At 38.9% G+C, this 9,103-nt stretch overlaps 1 non-coding gene across 1 annotated transcript; it reads right to left on the minus strand.

The window, feature by feature from the left end:
* Positions 1–8,556: 8,556 nt before the first annotated feature.
* On the minus strand, positions 8,557–8,663 carry LOC120252112. Its single transcript, XR_005533660.1, has one exon. It is a non-coding gene; the product is annotated as a small nucleolar RNA R71 (small nucleolar RNA).
* Between the last annotated feature and the right edge of the window lie 440 nt (positions 8,664–9,103).

Raw genomic sequence — 9,103 nt, forward strand, 5'->3', positions numbered from 1 at the left:
AGAGAGCAATGCCCCAGGATGATTCCTACGAGCTATCGTATGCTGACTGACCTCTAATACCTACAAAGTACATTCTATGGTTCTTACGTGTGCTCAATAGCAATGTTGCATCTATGGTTCTGAAATACACCAAGTTTTGCTAAGGTAACTGTGGTTTCATACACTTCGAGTTTTGCAATCACACAAGCCAACTACAACTATGGCAATCCACACACCAAGTTTTACCCAAGTAGCTATGCAAATAAAACACATCAAGTTATGCAAACACAAGGTTAAACGCAAGAAACCAAAAGAACTCCGTAGATCATTAGAAGAAAGCATTAAAAACATAAAAAGCATCAAAGTTCAACATCTCGGGGCACCATGGACGGTTAGCCCCTAAGGGATGGGTACAACATAGAGAAAATAACTACAGATCCAAAGAAAGAAGATAAGACTCCCTTTTCTTAAAGATCATCTCCAATGTCGAGCTCTTGACATTAGCCCACTTCTCTTGTGCCTCCACTACTTGCACTCTAGCACCAATGTTTAGTCCGGCCTCAGAAATGTGAAAGGGAAGACCATGGCAGCCGCCCCCAAGAAGAAGATGAAGGGTGAAGAGAAGATCCCCAAAGAATGCCTTAGATCTGACTTAGAAAGCAAATTTCCAGGCACACTACGCCCTGGACACAGGGGTGTTACTCCCGCTGAAAATCACTGAAAAGTAGTTATTAATAAGTAATTTCATGCATGACACACACTGCGACACAAGGGTGTCAGGCTTGACATGATCGTGCTAGGAGCGCATAGACTGTGTCCCTTCTCCAAACTTGTGCTAAAGTGATTTTGGTATAGTAAAATACTACAGTAACTCAGCTATAGTGATTTTCTACAGAACTCATCTTCATATATTGCCTGGAATAATCAGTGGAACGTGTACGGTCATTTCGAGACCATGTTAGGCCTTAGAGCATTGTACATTCTCATCTTTTCACACTGTTATTGCGCTGAATCCTTCTCTTTTACAAAGGGACCTATTTTCCTACACAAATACACTATAATACCCAAAGTAGCACCAAATCACAATAAATATATGCTTGAAGACAAGATAAATACATGAAAAGTATGGGGAAATATATAGATGAAATGCACTCATCAAATACCCCCACACTTGAACATTTGCTTATCCTCAAGGAAAACACATCAACACATAAGCAAGAAGATTAGTGCATGACCTATATTCTCAGTAATATAGGATTTTCAAATGTGGAATAGGAAACTAGTTGCCAATTTGTGTTTAGCTGATGAAAAAAATGATATGAATCACTCTCACTTTCTACTCCCCGAGTGTGTGTGATTACCCTAATTCATGTGCCCCATGCAGTGCTGGTTTAACTTAGCTCACAATGACCTTATTTCACACTATACTAAATGGGTAGTAGCTTCATAAACCCTAGAGATAGTCCTTTCTCTCGGTAGGTCATCAAATGTACATTTATAATGCCCACAATTTGACAACTTAAGAGCAGCTTTCACACTTTTGTGGTGATAGCTCTTTCTACCATCTTTTTACAAAGTATTTGCAAAAAACTTGTAGGGCATCCCACAAGCAATCCGACTTTATGATTTTTTTTTTATTTTAAAAATGCTAGAAACCATGTCATTGAGCTAAAGTATTCTCCAAAATACAAGTGGCTCCACAATTAGGGTAAGGTGAGAAAATATGAGGTTCCCAAGGTAGGAGTGAAGCAAATAATTAAGCTCAATACAAATACATTAACCCACTAGTGTCCCCTCACAATTATAAATTTTAAAAAATAAAATCATAGATCATCCTAAGTCATGCCTCATCACAATGAATGCAATAGTAAAACCCTCCCCCACACTTATGCCGTACATTGTCCTCAATGTACAAATGCATGCATGATGAAATGAATCAAGGACAAATAAAATTCGGGAAAGGTTTTAGGGGCTTTTCTGAACGCGGAGAGTGATGTGGCCACTCTCAACATGTATGTTTCTTGTTTCCATATGGCTCACATCCTACATACAAAAAGAGGGGAACAAGTGAAGCTCAAGAAAAAGAAAATAAGAAATAAAAGAAAAACAATACTAAAAGGAGGATCGGTGATGCTCATGAATCGATGATATGGATATCAATCTCAATATGATATCGTGTATTAAAATAATAGAAATTAATCCACAAATACAAGAATTCTGGGTGAGCACGATCATGTCGCACAGTATGCTTGCCCCAATAAAAATTTTAGCAAAACGATGAAAATTCAAAATAGAAAGCACACGATTGTGCAAGGAGAATGGAAAACGTGTCACTCCCCCTGACACTCTCGTGCTCGGCCTATGTTTGTCCTAGAATATTTTAGAAGTTGTAACCAGTAAAATTCAGTAGCACGAGCAGGGACGTGTTCTGCCCGTGTCATGCCTAAAGATTCCCAGGACAATAGCTCTTCACCCCCTGTGAACAATATTATATATGGTATAAAACAAAACAAAGCCGACACGTCCACCGAATCAACTGAACACCGAGAATCAAGTAAGAATAAAATCAAGAGCACCACCGATTTATTCAAGATAGAAATAAAGAACCTAAACTAAACTAGGAAAACAAGAGAAAATGAAATAACTAAAGCTTGGGTTGCCTCCCAAGAAGCGCTTGTTTAACATCACTAGCTTGACGTACCTTATTACTTACCTCAAGAAGACTTGAGGAGAGTATGTTCCTCCCATCTATTAATTGCATAGCTACTACCATTGAAGCACAAAATTATCTGCCATGGAGGGATACATGTCAGAGGCTATGACCAACTTGATTTAGGTCTCCCAGAGAACAATTTAGGTTGGCAATTATTAAGTATTAGTTCATGCACATGTGGGTCATTGTATGGCTCCTTTTTCTTACCCACAAATTATTGAATTCCCAACATTTTGTTCTTACCAAAGATGAGTTCATTAAGCATTCAAGAAGCTTTTTGTTTCAAGGTCTACGAGTTTTCTTCTTCATCAAATTTTTCATCTTGATAACAAAAATGTTCCCTCCGGCCATAGCTTGCAAAGTTGATTCCAAAGAATGAGTAGTGTGTAAGCTTGCCGGAGAGTTCTTTGAGAACAACTTGGTTAACCTCCGAAATATGAAGCAAGGCAAAAGGAGATATAATCATATTTCTCATTCTTCCAAAATCAACCTCCTTATGCCTCATCCCAGGAGCCCTCTTTAATGATAAATGTTTCATCAATTGACACTTGGGCCTTCAAGGGAACAACCCGGGACACGAGTTGTTCAATTTCTTAGAAGGAAGATGTAAAGATTGGTTCAACCTCTTTGCAAGACTTATATTAATTCCATGAAGCGCTCTGATCCTATTAACCCATTCATTTCTATCAAGAGAGGCAACATATTAAAAGTCAATTTAATATGTTTTTTTATCCTCATCAATTTTTGTCTTATCCCAATATAAGCTTAAGGTTGGAAAAAAAATGAAAATGAAGAGAAAGCGAAAATTATGAATAAAACTTACAAGAAAACAAGTACTCACAAATATAAAAAATATTAACAAACTAAATCACCAGGCATCTGTTCTCCTCAAGTGCAAGGGTCGCACACAAGTAGTAAAGTGGTACCTCACGAAGGGTAGGATTGTCGAACCACAGGGACTGGACTCAAATTACTAATTGATCTTGTAATCACTAGCCGGTCAATAATAGTTGGTAACTAGATCCTAAAGGTGGAAAGATGACAGGTAAGGGTTGGAATGAACTAGGTGACAGACGCATTGATAGAAACAGTAAGAGAGCAATACCCCGGCATGATTCCTACGAGCTAACGTATGCTGACTGACCTCTAATACCTACCAGGTACATTCTATGTGTCTTGCGTGTGCCCAAAAGCAATGTTGCATCTATGGTTCTAAAATACACCAAGTTTTGCTAAGGTAACTGTGGTTTCATATACATCGAGTTTTGCAATCATACAAGCTAACATTGAAGGAGGGAATGATGGAAGTGATTGGGGGATTAGGATTATGTTTTCAACAACAAAAGAGCAATGCACTGGGATGATTCCTATGAGTTATATCATGCTGACTTGATTCTAAAGTTTACATCTATGAGTACATTCTTTGCTTTAAGTGTGTGCTCAAAAGCAATATTACATCTATGGTTCTCAAATATACCAAGTTTGTTAAGATAACTAGATTACCTAAGCAGTTGTGCAAATCAAACAATCAAGTTATGCAAACACAAGTTTAAACACAAGAAACTAAAAGAACTCTGTAAGCATCAAAAATCAAGTAGTCAATGAATACCAAACATATATCACATCCCGGGGCACCGTGGATGGTTAGCCCCTAATGGATGGGTACAACAAGGAAAACATATATGAAGAACTAGAGAAAGAAGACATGACTCTTTTATCCTCAAGATAATCTTCCTTTCTAGCTCCGTATATTTAACACCACTTCTATTGTCCCTCGAACTTTTCCTTGATTCCCCTAGAAGTTGTGGTGAAGCCTGATTGTTGCCCTATTCAAAGTCCTCCTGGTGGAGAGTTGAATCCCTGAACAAAGATGAGAGCAAACCTTAGAAACTAGAGTTAAAAAGGGCTATCATCAAGCTCGACATGACCTAAGAACAATCATGTCTAAACTATGTTTCCATGGAATAGTTTTGAGTGAATCAGCTAAGTGTTCGCCTAGAATTTCCAATGGGAAAAAGCACGGTTGTGCTTGGACCATGCTTCACTTGAGCATGATCGTGCTAGGAGCATCCAGTGTGTGCTTCCCCTGTTGCATAGAAAATAACTCTAGCCTGACATTTCTAGGGGGAGTGACACGATCGTGCTCCAACCGTTTTTGCCCTAGTCACACTCCCCTGCAAGCTTTTTCACTTGATCGGCAAGAGGCTAGGTTATTCAGGGGGACAGAGCATGATTGTGCTCTGCCCATGCTGAGTTTGAACACTTAGACATTTCTTCAATTTTCACTCGATTGGTGACCAGATTCACTTCTAATTGCTTCGAGATTCTCTATTCCAGCCTCATTAACACACATACCCAGAATAGCGGCTAATGTATATAAAAATGTGCTAAAAGGCAAGCAAAAGCATGAATTGACGGTAAGAAAACATGATATAAATTGCACTCATCACCTATCATTCATTCAAAACCCTAATCCTATATTTTTTTTTTCTTTATGTCTACTATTTTTGGAAAAAAAACCTAATGTTATGTTTTCTTTTCATAATGGCTCTTATTTTTTAATCAAAACACTAATCCTATGTTTTTTTACAGAATGCCTCCTATTTTTGAATGAAAACACTAATACTATGTTTTCCTTTTGCAATGTCTACTAATTTTGAATCAAAATCCTAATACTATTGTTTCTTATAGTAATGTCTCCAATTTTTCAATCATAACCCTAATCCTACATTTTATTTTTAGAATGCCTACTATATTTGAACCAAAACCATAATCATATGTTTTATTTTTGGAATGTCTCCTATCTTTCCATCAAAACCGGAAACCTTTGTTTTTCTTTCTTAATGTCTCTTACTCATCAGTTTTGAATCAAAATCTTGGTCCTATGTTTTCTTTTGGGTATGTCTCATTTTTTTGAATCCACGCCCGTGGAGTTGCCCGATTCCAGCCCTATTTAAAGCCGATTCAGCTCTGATTTTTGTATTCTTTTCTCCATCTTTTCCCCAACTTGCGAGAGGGCATCGGCTAGGGTTTTGAGGGGTATTGGCCAAGGTTTTGAAGAGGTTCTATGGCTCTGACATCGTGACAAGCTTTGATCGAGGCGTATCCTATACCGGACGAAGGAATCCTTGGGCGACGAGTAAAGGACTTTCCACAAGACCATTGACACGACCATCGAGGGGGTTTCTTTATGGATTCATTGCTTTTACATTCAATTTCTTTGATTGTACTTAGCTCCATGGAGAGCTAAACCCCTAGTGGGTAATTGGATGATTGTGAACCGTAGGATGTATTCGTTTTTTTGAACTTCTTTATTATGCTTTCAATAAATTTTTGTTTATTGTGAGTTCGAACCATGAATGCTTGATTGTATGAACATTTCCTCTAGAGTGACACTAGGGTTGAGAGTTCTTGTCGGTAACCTTATGAGTGAGTTACACACCACGAGCATTAGACAAAGCTAGGTTGGAGAGGGTTGAGAGGATAAGTTGAGAGGTACAAGAGCATCCCTTTTTCCCTTCCGACGTGATAGATTCTACCTCCGTTCCTCGAGTTATTTGTGGCCATAATAGAGTGAATGGTCTAAGGGATGAACCTCCGCTGGGGCCTAGTTGCGCGTGCAATGGAGTGAAGCATTGAGATGATCTTAGTATCTATGGCTTAATTGTGGCTAGGGACCTTCCGCCTGGACCAAAGGGTTAGATCTAAATCTAGAAAGAGATTTATCACTTGGAATTCCTAGAGCTCATTGCAACTCTATGCGAGTGCGAGGTATTGAGATTGTTCGATTTCTCCTCCGGGACATGTATAGAGTTAGGCATAGTTGACCTTAGATTTGGGACTATGTATGTAAGGATTTCCATGACTCACCATTGCATTGATTAGGAAGCATAATAGAGAGTTCTTACACTTGAAGCGATTATCCTAGGTGAAGCATCATTCGAGTACCCTATCTTTATCGATTAGCTTCCCTCCTCCTTACTTTTGCTCTCTTACTTGTTGCTTTTAATTTCTGAGAATTGAATCATTACCACACTTATCATTGTTGATACTCCACATAGCTAAGAATCGAATTAAGTGTCTTTACTCTCTACTCCCTGTGGATTCGACCCCCTCACTCGGGATTATTACTTCGACAAACCCGTGCACTTGCGGGATATACATAAGGGACCTTGTCGGACTACTAAACACCAAGGGGTTTTTATGGATTACGTATTTTTTTACTTTTTGATTTTTATTATTGATTGTATTTTTTGTTCCATGGAGAGCTAAACCCCTAGTGGGTACTTGGACTTGTAAACCCTAGGATGATTTTGTTTTTTTTGACCTTTTGTCATGCTTCCTTTAATTGATGTTTTAATTGAGTTCCAATCTTGAATGCTTGTTGAGTTGATTTTCCCTTAGAGTGACACTACGGTTGAGAATCCATTTTGGTAATCCTTGTGGATGAGTGACACACCATGAGGGTTAGACAATACTAGATTGGAGAGGGTTGAGAAGGTGAGTCGAGAGGTAGCGGAACATCCCCTTTCACCTCCGGTGAGATTAATTCTACCTGCACATTCTAAGAGTTCTTTGCAGTCATAATAGAGTGAAGTGCTAAGAGATGAACTCCGCTGGGGCTTAGTTGCGCAAGCAACTGAGTGAAGCGTTGAAGTAATCCTTAGTATCTGGGGATTAATTGTGACTAGGGGTCTTTCGCATGGACCAAATGGTTAGATCTATTTTAGAAAATAGGGTTTATCAATTGGAATCCCCAGAGCCCTAAGCAACCTAGCACAACGTGAGATGTTGAAACTAAGAGATTTCTCCATCGGGGTATAGTGTAGGGTTAGTCATGGTTGATCTTAAGTTTTGGGGCCGTGTGTTTAAGGATCTATATGACTCATTAATCATTATTTAGGGAACATAATGATTAGTCTTGTATTTGAAACAATAGTCCTATGTGAGCAATGTCTGGGTGCCCCGTTTATCGTCGATTGCCTCTCCTATCTTTTTTTTGCACGTTCTTCTTCTTTTCTTATTTCTATTTGTATTGATTCTTATTCACATCACTATTAATTCATCCTCGTTCTAGTTAAATAATAATCTTTGTGTTTGTAATCACTATTCCCTATGGATTCGACTACCTACTCATTGGTGTATTATTACTTCGACAAATTCGTACACTTGTGGTACACACACAAAAAGGCGTTGTTAAGTTTTTAGCCCGTTACCAGGAGTAGGCGTTTTAGAAGCACTTTGCACTTTGTTATTTTACCTATTCAATATTTATTCTATTTCACACTTTCTTATTCTTCCATCATTCTGATTTGTTTTTCTTTCTTTGGTCGTAACTCCAGGTTATGACCCGAGAGAACTCTTCGATATTGGTTGAAGGTGATCCTGAACTTGAACGAACATTTCATACAAGGGGTAAAGAACTTATGCAAGAACAGACAGATCAAGCTGAGGTAGAAGGTGAAGGGTCATATATAGAAGAACAGAATGGGCAGCAGAGGACACTGTCTGATTATGCCAGACCAGCAGTTCTTGGCACATAATCTAGCATTATGCGGCCATCGATCACAGCTTAGAATTTTGAGCTTAAGCCAGCATTCATCCAAATGTTACAGTAGTTGGCACAATTTAATGGTTTGGCCGACGAGGATCCAATCAATCATCTAGAAAACTTCTTGGAAGTGTGCGACATGCTCAAGATCAATGGTGTTATGGATGATGCTAACAAGTTGAGGGTCATCCCGTTTTCCTTGAAAGGGAAAGCAAAGCAATGGCTATATTCATTACCTAAAGCATCTATTACTACATGGGAGGAGATGGTATAAGCTTTTCTTGCCCGATATTTTCCTCTCAAAAAATTTACAAAGCTTAGGAATGAAATATCCTCTTTTGTGGAAATAGAATTGGAGTCTTTATTTGAGACATGGGATAGGTTCAAGGAGCTCCAACGGAAATGTCCTCAACATGGGTTCCCCGAGTAGATGATCATTCAGACTTTCTATAATTGGTTGAATCTGAGCAGAAGATAGTTACTTGATGCTATAGCAGGAGGCACCTTAGGGGAAAAGACCCCGGAAGAAGCCCGGCTTCTCATTCAAGAAATGGCTTTGAAAAGTTATTAATAGAACACAAGAGACAGAAAGAAGGTAGCTTTACTTCATATGATTGACGCAGTTACTTCATCGGCGGCCCAAGTGGAGTCTTTGAGCAAGAAGTTAGACACTTTAACTTCTATTAGAGTGGCGGGCGTGACTAGTTGCATAGGGTGTGAGGAAAGACATGCTCCATCTGATTGCCCTATTTCTATTGGTGGTACATCCTCAGTAGAACAAGTGGACTTTGTGGGTAATGCAATGAGAAACCAAGGCAATCTATATAGCAACACCTACAATTCAGGTTGGAGAAGCCACC

The sequence above is a fragment of the Dioscorea cayenensis genome, chromosome 20, assembly GCF_009730915.1.
Source record: "Dioscorea cayenensis subsp. rotundata cultivar TDr96_F1 chromosome 20, TDr96_F1_v2_PseudoChromosome.rev07_lg8_w22 25.fasta, whole genome shotgun sequence".
In the NCBI taxonomy this organism is placed as follows: domain Eukaryota; kingdom Viridiplantae; phylum Streptophyta; class Magnoliopsida; order Dioscoreales; family Dioscoreaceae; genus Dioscorea; species Dioscorea cayenensis.